This window comes from Herpailurus yagouaroundi, unplaced genomic scaffold (genome assembly GCF_014898765.1).
Source record: "Herpailurus yagouaroundi ecotype Mexico unplaced genomic scaffold, PumYag 160, whole genome shotgun sequence".
Taxonomy (NCBI): domain Eukaryota; kingdom Metazoa; phylum Chordata; class Mammalia; order Carnivora; family Felidae; genus Herpailurus; species Herpailurus yagouaroundi.
The window spans coordinates 4,482,443-4,498,220 of NW_024412401.1; the positions used below are offsets into that span (position 1 = coordinate 4,482,443).

At 45.0% G+C, this 15,778-nt stretch overlaps 1 pseudogene; it reads right to left on the reverse strand.

Annotated features, from left to right (window-relative positions):
- Positions 1-421: 421 nt before the first annotated feature.
- The window catches only part of LOC121035164 (ferritin light chain-like), a 45,161-nt pseudogene continuing 29,804 nt past the window's right edge, over positions 422-15,778 (reverse strand).

Below are 15,778 nucleotides of genomic sequence, written 5' to 3' on the forward strand. Positions count from 1 at the left end.
CACTCACTTTGTGGATTACGCAGCTTCTTCCTTGCCCTCCCAGGTCGATCCATTGGTTGCTTTTTAACCCCTTTCTGGCTCTGTGCTGCTTCTTGCAGATGAAGAGGGAGGGAAAAAGATTTAATTTCAGCGCCTATGAGCCACTCTAACAGAAGGTTTTGTGAAGAATGAAGTTGAAGCTGTTGGTAGAAGTTAGGGGGGAAAAAAAGAATTCTCGTTATAAGGGCAGCAGAAAAAGACTCGCACTTCAGAGTGGACCTCAGAGGAATGTGGATGAAGAACACGGGTCTCTTTTCCGAGGCCGACACAGAATGAGGATGTGTTTTATGCAGGAGCAGCTGTTCTTGCCACTGGGCTTCTGCTTGTCATTCTTTCAAATGTCACAGTCGGACCCAGGAAATTCCCAGGGAAGTCCTCTGCATCACACAGTCTGCAGTTTCTCTGTGTGCGTATGATTCGGTTGGATCTTGAGAGACTGTTTGATCTTCAGGAAGCTGTTATCACCAAATGGATCTTCCTGCAGCCAGGAGACAGCATGGTTCCCTGAGACTAAAGGGAGAGGAGTGGGAAATGGGAATCTGAGTCCTAATATCGTTTCTGCCACCACCGGCCTGGTGGCATCGGGAAAGGCCTGTTATGTCCCTTATCTCGACAGCTTCATCTGTGAATTGGAGATGCCGACAGTGAAAGCGTCTGCTCGTGTGCTTGTAAGTGCTCAAGAAACGATTTCTTCCTGTCTGCCTACCTCAGTTTTCTTCAGTAGAGTGAAGCCTCGGCCCGGAAGATCTCCGAGGCCCCTTCCGCCGCGACCCTCCGTGGCTCTGCTGGCAACCCCTTAAAATGTCCCAACGAACACTCTAGTGAGCCTCGGTCGATCAGATTCTCTCCGATTACGATAGTGTTGTCACTGTGACTTTGTACCATAATTTTTATTTCCCCTGATCTTGATTTTTTAATTTCTCTTTTTTTTGTTTTATGGCTTTTGCCTTTTTTTAAGTTGTCACAAATCATTCAGGCAATAAGAAGAAACAAAAGTGTAACAAACTGGATGAAACAACACATTGACTGAAAGCCAGGGAATAATACTGATCCAAGTACGAATACTAATACATCGGTCTTACTGGACACTTACGGTGTATGAAGAGCCGTGTGAAACACTGTATAAACATTAGGTCGCTTAATTCTCATAATAACCCCGTGAAGCCACAATTATCACCTTCACTTTATAGATGAAGAAACCAGCATTAGAGATATCAAGCATGGTGTCCACGGCCACACAATTAATGAGCAGTAGAGCTGAGCCACAAATCCGGGTCTGGCTAAATCAGAGCAGTGGTGTGCAGAGAAGCGGGCTCTCAAAACAAAAACAAAAACAAAAACAACAAAAAAACAACCAAAGCAAAACCAAACCCCTAAATCTTGATGTGCATCCTTTATTGATTTCCATTGTGTAAATACTCCCACCACAGCCAATTTCCAGTTACCAACAGCTTAAAATCAGCTCCAAAAACTCCTGAATATTTAATAAGCTGCTCTCGCAAGCCAATAGAGACCCACCCCAACACACTCCAAGGAGAGTCTGTGTTGATAACCACTTAGCAACCCTCCCTCCCTGGATCACAGGCTGGGGCTGGAGCTGATAGAAAAGAAGGGAAAAAAGGGGAGGGGAGAAGAGAAGGTTTTGGACAGAGAAAGGAAAGAGAATCAAATTCATTCATTCATTCATTTACTGAATACCAGCTAAGTGCCAGGCCTGTGATATGTGCTGGAACTCAGTCATGAGTAAGATGAGCAGGGCACCCAAGCCTAAAAAAGACCAAAGTATGGTGGGGAGAGAGAGACAGGCAAACAGATAATTAAAAACATTATGTAATAAAAGCATGTATGAGTCTGTGGGAGACCAGGTGAGAGAGGAATGGGTTGTGCCTGATGGGCCTGAAGGATGGAGTTGGCCACATTCAACTGGAGGCTTCCACATAACACAAATTTTGCTTTCTTTCCAATTTATAGAGGGTTTTGCCTCACTGGAGAGGTGTTGTCAGCTTAGGTGCATTTTAGAAATACATAGAGAAACCGAAGACGGCCTCCAGAAAGGGACAGTGAGGCAGAAAGTCAGCTCCTGGAGTTGGGAGTGTTGTCTTATGGACCGCCATATTCTTGTCACCAAGCACCATACTGGCATCAAGTACTCAATAACTGCTTGTTGACTGGATGAATCATCAATGCATAACGAGTCGTGAACTTCAGAGAAGGTTGTTGAGGAAAAGGGACTAATGATAAGTAATGAGTAAGCAGTGTAAGTAGTGGTGATCCCTAAGCATATAAGGGATCGTGTAGAGGAATAGAGGGAGCACCCAAATAGGACATGGGCAGGGACTCCAGATGCTCAGAGTAGAGGTGAAGTTCATGGAGGAGTGTGTGTTCTGGAGTGTTTCTTCAGCCATCTGGTGTGCCAGTGCGGGGTAGGGGGTGCATTTTCTGTGAGGATGATCTGAAGATGAGGCAAATCTCTGGCCCCCAAGAATTAGACCATTCATTGTTTTGGCTTCAAAGTTCAGTTTGGGAGAAGCTGGAAAGTAATTGGTACAGTTACTTTTGAGTTGGGGATTTCAATGGATTTCATTCATGTTTGTTTGCTCTTCTGTTCCTCCGATGATCAGACAAGTCCGCTGTTATGGAAAACCAGGAGTAGATTGGTCTTTCTTGGGACCCCAGATTGTTTTTGTAAGAAGTGTGTCTGCATGTGCAGTTTGTGGATTATTTTCTTTATTATGATGCCTTATATTCGTAGATGGTTCCTAGTTTCTCAAGATCTTTCCCATAATTATTTTTGCCGTGTCCCCTAAACGATCCCAGGAGGATGTTAAAGATGTTAAAGATGTCTCTATTTAACTCATGGAGAAAGTTTAACTCCAAGAAGTCAAGGCACTCACTCAGAGTCACCCAGCTGAAGATCAAGGGCCCAAGATCATTCCTTCTAGACGTGGAGACCTTTGCATTCACCCAGCTTCCCTTATGATAATGCCTACCTCCTGGAGTGAGCACGTCCTGGCTGAGGTACAAGAGCAGCTAGAAATGGTCCTTCTTACTTTTTGAGAACTTCTTTCTCGGTAGTGAAAAATTGAACCTGCCTGCCCCAGTTTCTCAGCCACCTCGTGACTCGGCGAGCAATTGCTTTAACTCTGACAAAATGAGGCCACCTCCAACCTAAATGGAGCCCGTTTTCAGAGTAAGACCCTGCGTGGAGACAGCTCTTTCCTGGAAGGATAACAAAAGCATGCTTTTGTGTGTATTTCACTTGATGGAAAGGAATCCCCAGTGAGGCCATTTTTTCCCCCTGAATTCTCTCAAGTCCAGAATATATCCAAGTTTCCAAGATAATCTCAGAAGAGCCATTCATCTATGAAGATGGCCAAATTGTCTTCCAGCTCAGTAGACAGGATATATTTGAAAGAGAAGGTGAGGGGGTGAGAAGAGGGGTGTGGGAAGAGGGTGAGGGAGACAGCAAAGGAGGGAGACGTACGAGGGGGAAATGTGTGTGGACAAACACTGACAGGGGAAGGAAAGAAACCAAAGGGCCAGCCCTGACTCTGGGGTCCCATCTGCCAGGGACACTTTCAGCTGATTCTTTTTAGGACCTGTCACGGTCTGCCTGGCGAGCTGTCACTTCTCATCACTTGGCTCTCACTGAGGATCTTTGTGTCATCACTGTCATGAAGAGACCTGGCAGCTGGCGAAGAATTTCCTGGGGCGCTACCTGATCCGCCATTATTTGCCTCTTATCATCTTAGCGGAGTAGTTAGGCTGCTGTCAGAGGTAATGGAGACCCTGCCACTAAGAAAATTGGCTGTAATTTATTTATCAATTGTTTCTGCATACCACAAAAGCGGCCTTCTACTTTACGGCTGGGTCTAAGGTATTTGAGAGCCCCCGAAGTTCATGGTTTTCCGGTATTCTAAGTTCTACTTATGGCCTTTCCTGTATATGACACACAACACCACCCTTGTGGCTTGCAGGCCGTTTTCTTCTTTGCTTTCTTTAGTCACAAATCATCCTGAGGCATCCCTTAAGTGCATTTGTATTGTTAAGTGCACCGGCTTGATTTGGTGTTAATTCAATTTGAGTGCCCTTAATATCTTGTGGGGGGTGATGCAATGCAGGCCGCCTGTACCTTGTAAAACCGGGTCCCAGGTCTGCCTGGGAGCAGAGCACCTTTCCCATAGCCATTTACCAAAGTTGCTGATAAAATTTTCATAAGGGAACCTTTTTAGTCTGACCCTATTGTGTTATTCTACCATTAAGTCTCAGAGAACTGAGCTGGCTTCTAGTGACAGCTTATCACGTTCTCCATTATTGCTGCCTGCCCGAAGAGCTAACCCACTGGGTGTAGTGCTGGCCCCCCCCCCCCTCCCACTTCTGGTCCGTTCTGGGAAAAGCTTATGGGCCAGCACCTAGGGGCTAATGTGCGATTGTCTCTCCATGGGTGCCAGAGAACCGAGCGCTCTTCCTAAGGAACTGGCTTCCTTTCCTTGGAAAGCTCGAGAGGCCCCGAAGCACTTCATGGAGGCTGTGTGATAAGAAGGGGAGAAGGGAAATAGAGTTAAGAGTCACAGAGCACTTCACTTACAACTCAGCCCCCGAAGCTGTGATGACAATGCCAACACCACTGACATGCAGCTTGAGTTCGAACATACTTGAAATACTGGAGCTAGAAATCTGGCAGCATCATTAACTGAGAAAGATCTCCAAAATCTGGGGTCAGATATACCTGGGTTTGCATCCAAGTTCAGTGGCTTACTTGCTTTGTGACCTTGATGCGGTCATTTTGTCTAAGAGCTCCAGGGCTCCCATCTGTGAAATGTGACATCTACTTCCTGTGCTTCGTGTGGTGACTGAGATCACACATATAAAGACCATGAAGTGTGACTGGCACGTAGTCAGCCTCTCTTAGGGTTATCTTAGAATCCAGAGGCCCCCAGAGGGTCCCAGGTGAGAAAGCCAGTTCGGATATTGAGGAAGTTATTTGGATAGTAGAAGACGAGATACACAGTGAAGTCTGGTCTCCTGGCCCCATCAAGGTCCCTTTCTATCATTCCCACTGTGTCCCCAGTACTGTCCCCAGACATCAGGGGCTCGGGTGGATTTGGGGTGCGTGAGACCACTTTCCCCCGCCTTGATGATGACATTTCTTAGCAGCTGGCTAACCTCTTCTTGTCATTCTGCCTTGTTTTGGGGGCTGTGTGTGAGGAATGGCTTGAGCCTGACTAACGGTGCGGGCACTGGCCCTCCTTGAGTCTGCTGCTCTGGGGGAGAAAGCATGGTGGTCAGAGAGACAGGCATGGCAGGTGCTTTTGCAAAACAACATTGAAAACTTATTCTTATAAAAGCAATGCCTATTTCACTGTAGAAATGAGAAGAATCTAGATAAAATGCAGATACTGTAGTGAAAGAAAAAAAATCATCCGTAATCCTACCACCAACCAGGAGAGAGATACTGTGCTGTGTTTTCTTCTGGCCCTTTTCTAGGCACACGTGTGCGCTCGCTTGTTCTCTCCCTTGCTTGCTGTAGTGGCTAAAAGCACAGTATGGCTCCATGACTTGGGCAAGCTGTTGAACGTTTCTACCGTGCCAGGCCTGAATGGTGACAATCATGGGCTCATTTTCAAAAGGGTTTGGTGATATTAATATACGAATCCCCACAGACCGACTCTTGGTGGGCTTTATTAGACCCATTTTGTAGGAGGGAAGATTAAGACTGAGCAGGTATTGAAGTGGCCGGATGAGGTCTCTCCAAGCAAACAAAGTGGACCTCTTGGCCACCAAGAAATGAACTCCAGCCCATAGAACTGGCTGGGCTGCTCTTGGGCTCGGGATTTGCTTTTATGGCACCGGAGAGTTAGGCCTACGTGGAGCGAGGAATAAGGCCGAAATCAGAAGACAGGTTTTCAGAAACAAATGTCTCGTGTAACAGCTCTCCTTGATGTGTGTTCGTGTGTGCGCATCTGTGCGTACGGGTGCATGTGTGTGTGTGTTTTATCGTTTTGATGTTTTGAAGCATCCCTTTGTGGGATTCAAACATTTCGAGAGTGAAAAATGATCATTTTAAGCCAGGTTGGGCAAGGCAGCTTCATGAATCTGGAAGATCAGGGTCCAGTTTTATTTGGGTATGTATGTGTGTGTACATGTGCATGTCTGTGTATGTCCATGTATGTGTGTACATGTGCATGTGTGTGCATGTATGTATGTCTGTGTCCCTGTGTGTGTGTGTGTGTGTGTGTGTGTGTGTAGGCCACACTCATGGAGAAGGCACCGGTGTGAGCCTTCTGGCATGAGCGGGAAGAAGAGAGGGAGGCCTCTGGAAGGGAGCTGGTTTTGATGAAATATTGGCTAACGCTCGGGGCACTGGAGGAGACGAGGCTCCTGGTCAGGGAAATGTGCTGCATTAGAATTTGTAATAGATCAGCTTATCTGTACCTTGATATGCGAGGGTATACGGGGAGCTGAAGCTGAGGCACTTCCGCCTTGATTTTCTCAGCGAGAGGAAAGTATGCCCGTATTCCCAGCATTTCCTTCCGCACAGCCCAAGGCGGTGAGAGCTTGCTACTTGCACCCCCCACTCAGGTCATTTGGAGGAGGCTGACAGTGCCCAGGAATGCTGACATGCTTCAAAACATCACACGAGAAAGAGCCCACTCAGATACCTAAGGGGAGTTGCTGTCGGTCCATCCCGCGCTCCCGCAGCATTGAAGGTGATTGCCACGGCCGCCCTCCCGCCGCAGACGCTGCAAATCCATATTCATCCGTGCTGTCTGCGGGACTCCCTGTCCATCTGTCTGTCTGCCTGACTCTTCCTCGCTCTCTGCGGTAAAGGGTGCTCACTATCCTGGAAAGGGAAGCGTGCCACGATGTTCCAGATGAGCCGCCGCCGGTGATGTTGCTTCAAACGCCAATGAGCTGAAGCGGCCGGCAAAGAGCGAGCGAGGGGTGAAGTGTGGTTTGATGTCTCGGGCACTGGGGAGATGATTCATGCAACATGCGCCCTTCGGGGTCCTCGGTTAAATCCCAGCCTCGTACCCCCGGCTGAACTGGAACTCTGAAGTCCAGCCAAGGAGCATTACTGGTCTCGCCTCAGCAAACAATTGGTGGGGCAGAGGCGAAGGACAGGGGAGGGGTGATTCTTTCACTGGAAAAATTACCTGCTGGGAAAGAAGGAATTGTATGATGTGTGTGGTGGGGACGTCCAGCCAGGAAGGACTTGGCTCTCACATTACAAGGCTGCTTTCTGAAGCCAGAGGGGCTTTTTGATTGTTGGAGAGGCCCATGGGCCTCAGCCAAAGTGGCTCTGGCATGGTTCTGGAAGGGTGTAGTGATGGGGGTGCTGAGTGCCATGCTGGGAACAATGAAGGAGGGAAGCTGGGGATGGGGCTTCACTGTCATCAGGCTCACTACTGAAGCGGGCGGTGGAGGGGGGCAGAGATGTAGGGGGGATCTAGCCAGGTGCAGTGGGGCCTCTATTGCCCCTACCTTGGCCTTTGTATGACTGCGTGTTTTGGCCACTCTGTCACCACCCCAAGCTTCTTAAAACCTTCCCGTCACCCACTGGAGCCTCTCTGCTCCTCTGAGAGCATTCATTCTCTCTTTATGGAAGTTGCAAAGCATCTTTCGTTTGGGGAGGCCCCCTCCCCCAGGGCTTAGTTCGTGTAGCTTTGGCTTGGGACACTTAGGGGCATGTTACCCAGTGCTGGCCAGGGTGTCAGCTTTAAGGATGGGCCTGTGAGTAGGGATGGTCCAATCAGAGCCAAACCTGAAACTTTCGTTGGAGACTTCTGTTGGAACTTTGGGGATGGAGGAGTTCTCTTTTATCTGAGTTGTTGAGATGAGAAGATAAAAGTCTGGAGCTTCCAAGGGTCACCATGATGAGAAAATCAGCCTAAGAGTGAAGCAGCTGGAAAGGGAAGAAGAGTGAAAAGGTGGATAGAGACAGAATTCTGATGGCGTCATTTCAGCACTGGAATCTAATCATACCTGAAGTCAGGGTCTACTCCTGGACTCTTCAGGTATACCAACCAAGAAATTTCCCGCCTCCCTTTTTTTCTTTATCCAGTTTTCTCCTGCTATGTGTAATGGAAAATGTGGTGTCTGAGGGCCAATACACCTTTTCCTCTTTGCTGCATGGAGGCCCCTCTCTCCATTTCCACTACTCATCTTTGTATGTCCCCAACTTTCTGTGTTTCCTTCTTTCCCCTTGCTCACTCAGGCTTCCCTCCAACCCTGTGGCGTCAACTATGACTTCGATGAGAATGATCCCCATGCCTGCCTTCATGTTTTTACCTTAGGTCTTGTTTCCTGAGTCCAGCCATCTACAACACGTTTCCACATGTGCATCAGACACAGGGACACCCACAGCTGCCATGTTCTCAACTTCCTCCTCTTTGACCCTGGCGTCTGGCCTCCCTAGTTCAAAGTCAGAATTGCCTTTGATTCTTTCTTCTCCTCCTTTCTGCCCCCACATTGAATCATCCGTCAAGTCTTCAAAAATTTCTGTGTCTGTTCCATTTTTTCTCCATCCATCATCATCCTCTGGTCTGAAGTCTCATCATGGTTATATCAAAAGCCTCTTACCTGGCTTTCTACCACTCACTTTAAACTAACTCACCCATCCAGTACCCTCCAGCTTATTTAACTTCCTCAAATACCTCTTTCACCTCACAGCTCACTTGGAGAAACTGGATTTCTCACTGTTGTGCATCTTCATGTCCCCCAGGTATTGGCATTCATGAGACATGAAAAGACACAAGAACATCTTTCTGGAATACTAATTTCCTGCAAGATTTCTTGGGGTATAGGAAGTTGTGTTTTAACTAGAAAGTAATTAAACACACTTTTTACATCAATCTTATGTAAAGTAGAATGCAAAACTCCTATGAATTTTAAATATTAAGCATAGATTTCAAAGAAGTTCTGGGATGATAGAGGTCTACTTCTGGCCACCACCTGAGAGTTCGGGGCTTCCTTTTCCTCCACCATTGGGAAGAAAGTTTGAAGCAGCACCGACATGCTGAGCCATGTTTAACCTCCTCAATTTGGTGTCTATCTCAACTGGCCCTAACCTTCCTACCTTCTTCCTTGTCTTTTCTTGTTTCCTGGAGATAGAGGATTCTCTGGTTGCTCTTTGAACTCAACACTCTCATTCTTAACCTTGTTTTGTGCCACTGTCTCCTTTTCCAAGTGATCTCCTCCTCTTTTTTTTTTTTTTTTTATCCACCTAAATCATCTGCCTTTATCAGGCATAGTCACCAGCTCATAATGGTCTCTCCCATCTTGTATTTTTGTAGCTTTTGGCATCCATGTCATTAGATGGATTATATACTGGGCAAGAGTTTGTCACCTGATCAAAACTGTGAGTCTCCCTACTGTCTGGCTGTGGGATAAAGTCCAGTTTCCTTAGCATAGCATGCTGTCTCTTGGCTGATGTGGTCCTTCCCTGATGCTTCAGTCTCACCTCTCCTTGTGACTACATTTGATCTTTGCTGTCCAGACTTCAAGAACCACTGAAGTGCCCCCAAAGCACAGTGGTCACTCTCACCTCTATCTTGATCCTCTCCATCCCCTTCCCCTCTTGTCTTTACCCATTAGGGCTCAGTCCAGGAAGAACACCCTTCTTGGACATCCCTCCTGATCAGAGTTCCATCTCAGCATCAGTTGGAGCTATCTTGCTTGCTCCATTCTCTCTTCATCTGATTGTGAGCTCTGGAAGTGCAGAAACTAATCATCTTTGTTATTACTGATATAATATTTCTCCAATGAATGAATGAGTAAACAAATGGGAGGTATCAGGAAATTTAGGATTGAATTTCCATGTCCCTTGTCTGTGTGATCTTCGGCAAGTCACTTTACCTCTCTAAGCCTGGGTATCATTTTCTGGTCAAGTCTGTTTTATGCACACAACTCTTTTGACCTCTATTTGCTTAAGGGTCCCTGGGAGTATCCGTGGGTACACGTATTGGAACAAAGACTGATCCTGGGACACAAATGAGGAACTAGGGGTCGGTGGATGAGCAGGACCAAGGTTGCCTCCTCCTTTCCAAGATGGCACACCATGCATAGAAAAGCATCTGCATACTCACACATGGTTTAGGACCTCTGAGTAAAGATCAACAAACAGACAATTTTGGGTGAGACAAAGCTTATTTTTATACATATTACTATGTCCCAGCCCACAGGGAAGCTGTCAATTCTATTTTTAAATTCTAAGAGCTCTTATTTATTTGCTGAAAATCCTTTTTGCTGGCACTCTGTTCTTGTTTCATGGATGTAGAATCTTCTCTTATATCTCTTAGAATATTAATTATATTGATTTAAAAATTTTTTTTGTTCCATTCCTGCTGTGTCTCTATTTCCTGTAAATGCCTTTCTGGGTCACTTCCTTTAAAGTTAGTGGTTTCCCTCAAGTGCTTAGGAGTAGAAATCGTTTATATTCATACACAATTTAAGAATCAGGAACCAGAAGCTAATGGAAAAACCTACAGGTGCCAAGGTGGAACTGTTGACTGGTGGGCCTCACCAAATCATGGTCTGGCAGTTGATTGATATCAACAAGGGTAGGTCTTTTCTATTCGAGTTGTCAGATTCTGCAGTCAACTGTCCCTTCCAGTCTCCAGTCTGAGGTGGGGCTAACAAACTGGGGAAGTGACTGGGAAGATGAGTTTCAAAATTCCACTTAATCTTCTTGATTTCAGTAAAGCATCTCAGTCCAACTCTCTGCTTTACCTGCCTCCAAGTCCAGAGCCCTTCCGGAACAATCTAGCCACAGTGTACACCTCTTTTCTTTTGCTTGGATGTAGGGTTGTTTCTTGCTGTCATTGGGCTAGATGAGGGGGTAGGAGGGTGTCTGCATTTTTCATAAAGACTTTCAATCAATCTGCCCGTTTTTAGTCATATATTCAACTCCTGTATTCTGAAACACCCAGTGCCTTCAATTCCTGAGCCTTTCTAGTTCTTTGTGCTTTTATCTTGCTTCTTGCTGTTTTCCATGCCCACTGATCCCATCCAGTTTGGCTTCATTTTTATTGACTTTGATAAGCTATCTGCAGTAGCTTTCTCTTTGTTCTGGAGGATTTATACATTAAAAAAATTATTTTACCGGCATTTAGTGAAGTTTTATGGGTGGGGGCAGAAACAGAGATGAATGCACATGTTAATTCTGCCATGTTGAACCAGAAATTGGGCTGATTTCCTTTTAAAAATATAATCCATTATTACTATACAAATACTTTTTTTTTTTTAATTCGTTTGTATGATATTCAGTGTCCTGGGAACTAGAAGTACATTGGTGACTGCCACAGACACTGTCTTTTCCTCATAGAGCTTACAGTCTGGTGGGGGAGATAGAGAGTCAAGCAGGAAATTTATAAGTGAGTGGAATATTGTGAAAGGACAAGTACTTTCAAGGCTTTGTGGAAGAAGTAATATCTAATCTAACATAGTTTAGATAAGTATGAGTTAACCAGGGCAAGAGTGGGAAAGATGTTACAGCTAGAAGAACAATAAACGTCATGGTTTTGAATAAGAGAGAAAAGCATGTATGAAGAATAAAAATAGATTCAAAAAGGTTACAGAAAGTATGGAAGAATGGAGCTGGAGAGGTAAGAGGGAACAGATCACATAGGGCCTCACAAGCCCTGATATTGGACTTTATCCTGAGGACAGCAGGAAGCCATCAAATGTTGTAAGTGCAAATGTGACTACACCATTTATGCTTTTTTTGGGGGGGAGGAGGGGAAGTTGCCTTGTTTTCCATTTCTTTCAGTTTTATCACTGTTACTTTATATATATTGAACCTATATTATGAGGATCATGTGTCCCAATGATGGCTATGTTGTTTTTGCTTTATTGTTCTTCATGTTATTGTTTTTACCTTGTATTCTGTTGTCAGATATTAAAATTGATACCCTGACCTTCTTTGATTCATATTTGCCTTGAATACTTTTTCAACCTTTGACTTTGTGTTTTCTTTTAACTTCTCTTATAGATCTTATATTGTTGATATATAAGAGAAAAACAGTTTTAGCTAATCTGAGAGTCTCTGTCTCTTCTACATTTTTATTTATTTATCCCTTTACCTATGTCAGATCACCCTGCATTCCATTTATCTATCATCTTTCTATTATTTATCGTCTATCTGCCATTAATAATCTCTCTTTGAACACGTTGGACCTGTTAGCATGTTCTCATATCTCTTTGCTTTCCATCCCTTTCTGCCATCCCCTTCTTGATATTGTTTAAAACTTTTGTTCAGGGTTATTACGGATACAGTTATTTTTTCCTTTGTTTCTTAATATTTTAGATAACAACTAATTCTACTAAATTATTTAAATCCCCTTTCTTCCCATATTTCTTCTAGCGACCTCTTGGTTTTACTTTTTACTTGAATTCTCTAAATAGTTCTTTGTGTGGCAAATCTGCTGAAACCTTATTTGCTTGAGAATATGTCTATTCAGTTTCTGGATTTAAGTGATAATTTGGCTGAATATAGCATTCTACATTAAAATTGTTTTTTCCTTTAGGGATAACATTTACCATGTTTGGCGATTTCTATTGGTGGAGGGGCTCAAATCCAGTTTCTAGAAGTGGGGCAGGGGTGAGAGCCAAAGCACAGTGCTCAAGATCCCACAGAACTATAACCCACCACCCCAATTTTTGTCTCTCCATTAGGCCACAACTTTGGTCAGAATCTTCTTTTAGATACTCTGAAAAAGTAACCTGGGAAGGATATTATCTCTATGAATAAGTTTTCCAAGTCCTGGGTGGCAGCTGATTAATGGGTCATGAAGTCAATATAGTGAGTCAGTCAGTATAGGGGAGGGGAAGGAGGAGGGAGAAAAGGGAGAAAGAAGAGGAGAAGGAGGTGGAGAAAAGGAGAGGAAGAAGAGGGGAGGGGAGGGAGAAGAAACAGAATAGATTGGAATGGAATGGAATGGAATAGAATAGGTTGAAAAATATAGAGTGCATCCCATAGTTAGCATGTTGTTTTGTGAAACTTTCTTCCATTTGTACAGGGCTCTGCAGTACTGAGTCACCACATAAAATGTTTTTTCTCGTTGTGGGTGGAAGTAAAAATCATTTGAAGAACACAGCTTTTGATTGTCATCCACCGGTTCTGAGGGGAGGGGGCACAGAAGAGGTAGAGGAATGAGTGCTCAAGGCCAACTGGCCAGTCTACATTTTTTCATCAGTTCCTCACCCCGCAGGGTATTGGCCCTGCCCTGGTTTTACCCACCTCTCACCTCCCAACTGTCTGATGCTTTTCCACCCTGGGGCAGATGATTATCCCCCAAAGGTAATGCAGTCAAGAGCAGAACTTGAGAGCTTCCCTTCAACATGTTCTTCATCATTTCACTGGTACCCCCAGCCCCAGGTTGGTCCCCACCACGTATTCAGTCTACCAAGGAGTCCCCCACAATTTTTATGTTCTAGTTTTGCTTCTTATTTCTGAGGTTCTTCCAGGTCGGTTGTGTGGGAAGGAACCAGGAGCTCAGGCTTGTTTTCATCATGTCGGGGAGCAGAAACCTTACTCACAACTTCACCTAGAGTTATCATGTCCTGTGCTCTGCTCTTCAGCGTCTATGCCTCTGGCAGCCTTCACCCTCTTTCCACGGCCCCACACCCTCCTACCACAGTAAATCCTCATGCTGGGCTCTCTCCCTTCCCCCATGTACTATCTATTTTGACTTCTGCCTTTGCCTGTGATTATTGGAAACCTCAGGCCCCAGCCAGCAGGGAAATTTATAGCTAAACAATTACAATGTTGAAACCCTGACAAGTCCACCCTGCTTAATGGCTCTGAAAATATGGGAGAAGTGTGAACAACTAAATCTATGACTCCATATTGTGGATCCGCAAAGATAGACTTGTAGGACCTATTTACTTTAACGGGAATTTTTCGTTTTCTTTTCCTCTTACAATATTGTTCCAAATGCTAGCTTCACTCAATGTGGATTCATTACCTGGAGGAGGGCTCGGATGTTTGGATAATCATCTTCTAGATAGTTTCTTTTTTTTCTTTTGCCTATTATGATTTTTGGAAATTGGCCAACAACAATGCAACAGGCAAGCAACAGACTGAGGGAAACAAAGCGAACAGTGCTGGGTTGCATTAGCAAATTATCATATATTAGATGCAGGTGGGATTCTCAACTTCCCAGCCTGGCAGAAAGCTTTTAATAAATCAGCGTGAGAAGGGAGGAACTGCTTTTTAAAAGGTGGTGTCACGGAATTTGGGGAGGCAAGGGGAAGGTGGGATTAGCTCAATGCTCAAAGATGCTGCTGGAAGGGCAGGTATCTAGTGAGTTATACTGGGTGAGCCATCATGGACAGCCTGAAGAATTGGGTCTTTGCCTTACCAAGGGAAGATCAGATTATAGGTCTGACCCTGCACCTCCTTGGAGTAATGTAACACCTGCACACCTTTTACATGGCCTCATGATGGGCCTCTTGACTTCAGGACCGGCCAAGTGATTTGTTTGGCCAATGGGAGGTTTGCGGATGTTACGTGAGCACAGGCTTCAAATACGCTTGTGATATTGGACTCGCCCTCGTGTACTTGCCTTTCTGCTGAGGGAAGAACATACCTCAGGTAAGTGCTGGTCCAGGGTAGGTGAGGGACAAGCAGGGGAGCTCTAAACCCAACCTACAGGTTGGACCCAAGCCCAACCAAACTCAGACCGTGTCAGTAGCTAAACCTCTCTCAACTCGTTGGTGTGTGAGCAAAAAAATATAAAAACTCAAAACCCTCCAAACAAACAAACACTCACACACATAAAACACCCCAGCTGTGTGTTGATTTCTACTGAAATTTGGTCTTTTGGTCGTTACGTAGCCAACCTGACTTATTTAATTAACACTCACTTAATAGGGCTGCCCTTGGATATGGGGGAGGTGGACTCCGCTATTTTCTAAGTTGAGAGCTGAGTTTGAGAAGCGGAAGTGGCTTTAGAGTCCTGGAAAACTCTAAACCGTTGCTTTCTATGGAAAGATGCCCGATGCAAAGGGCAGTGTCATCCTCTCCAAGGTATTGGTCTGTCGGGGAGAGAGAGCAGAGACAGCCTCCAATACTCACTGAAGAATGGCAAAAATTGAGGGATCAATTCTGGAAAGGATCAGAGAAAGAGCATTTCCAGTGTTGCTCACAGTGGGGTTTGAAGTGAAGGCCTGTGGGTGATCTGCGTGTAATTGCGCCAAAATCAAGGAAAAAAATGTGCTGAGGGCTTTTATGATCATGGCTTAGTTAAGAGTGGACTGACGTGGCTTCTAATGTCATGCTGGAAGTTTCAGTGATTTGGTTGGACTCACACCAATCTTCAGTAGTTTGCACCATGCTAAACAAATAGGAGATGCTCAATAAATTGACTTGCAATTGATAGATTATCAGGGAAACTTAAACCTAATCACAGCACTGCCATTAATTAATTACATGACCTCAGACTAAAAGCTTAACTTCTCAATTCCCTCATGAGGATGTGAGCGTGATATTATTTGATGTTTGTAGTCTCTGTAATTGGGGGGGATAAAATAAGATGGGGATGGAGGAAATCTGCAGTGCTCCTGAAGTGACAGAATATTATTTCCCCGTAGGTACGACTCTATTTGGGTGCTTGGTACCTGTGGAGCCAAAAGAAGGCTGAAGCCAGAATGTAGCCTTGAAGGAGTAACAGGGAGATACTTCCTCTGTTATCTCTACAGGAAAATGGGCAAAGGAAGTAATAGCAATATTGCTCTG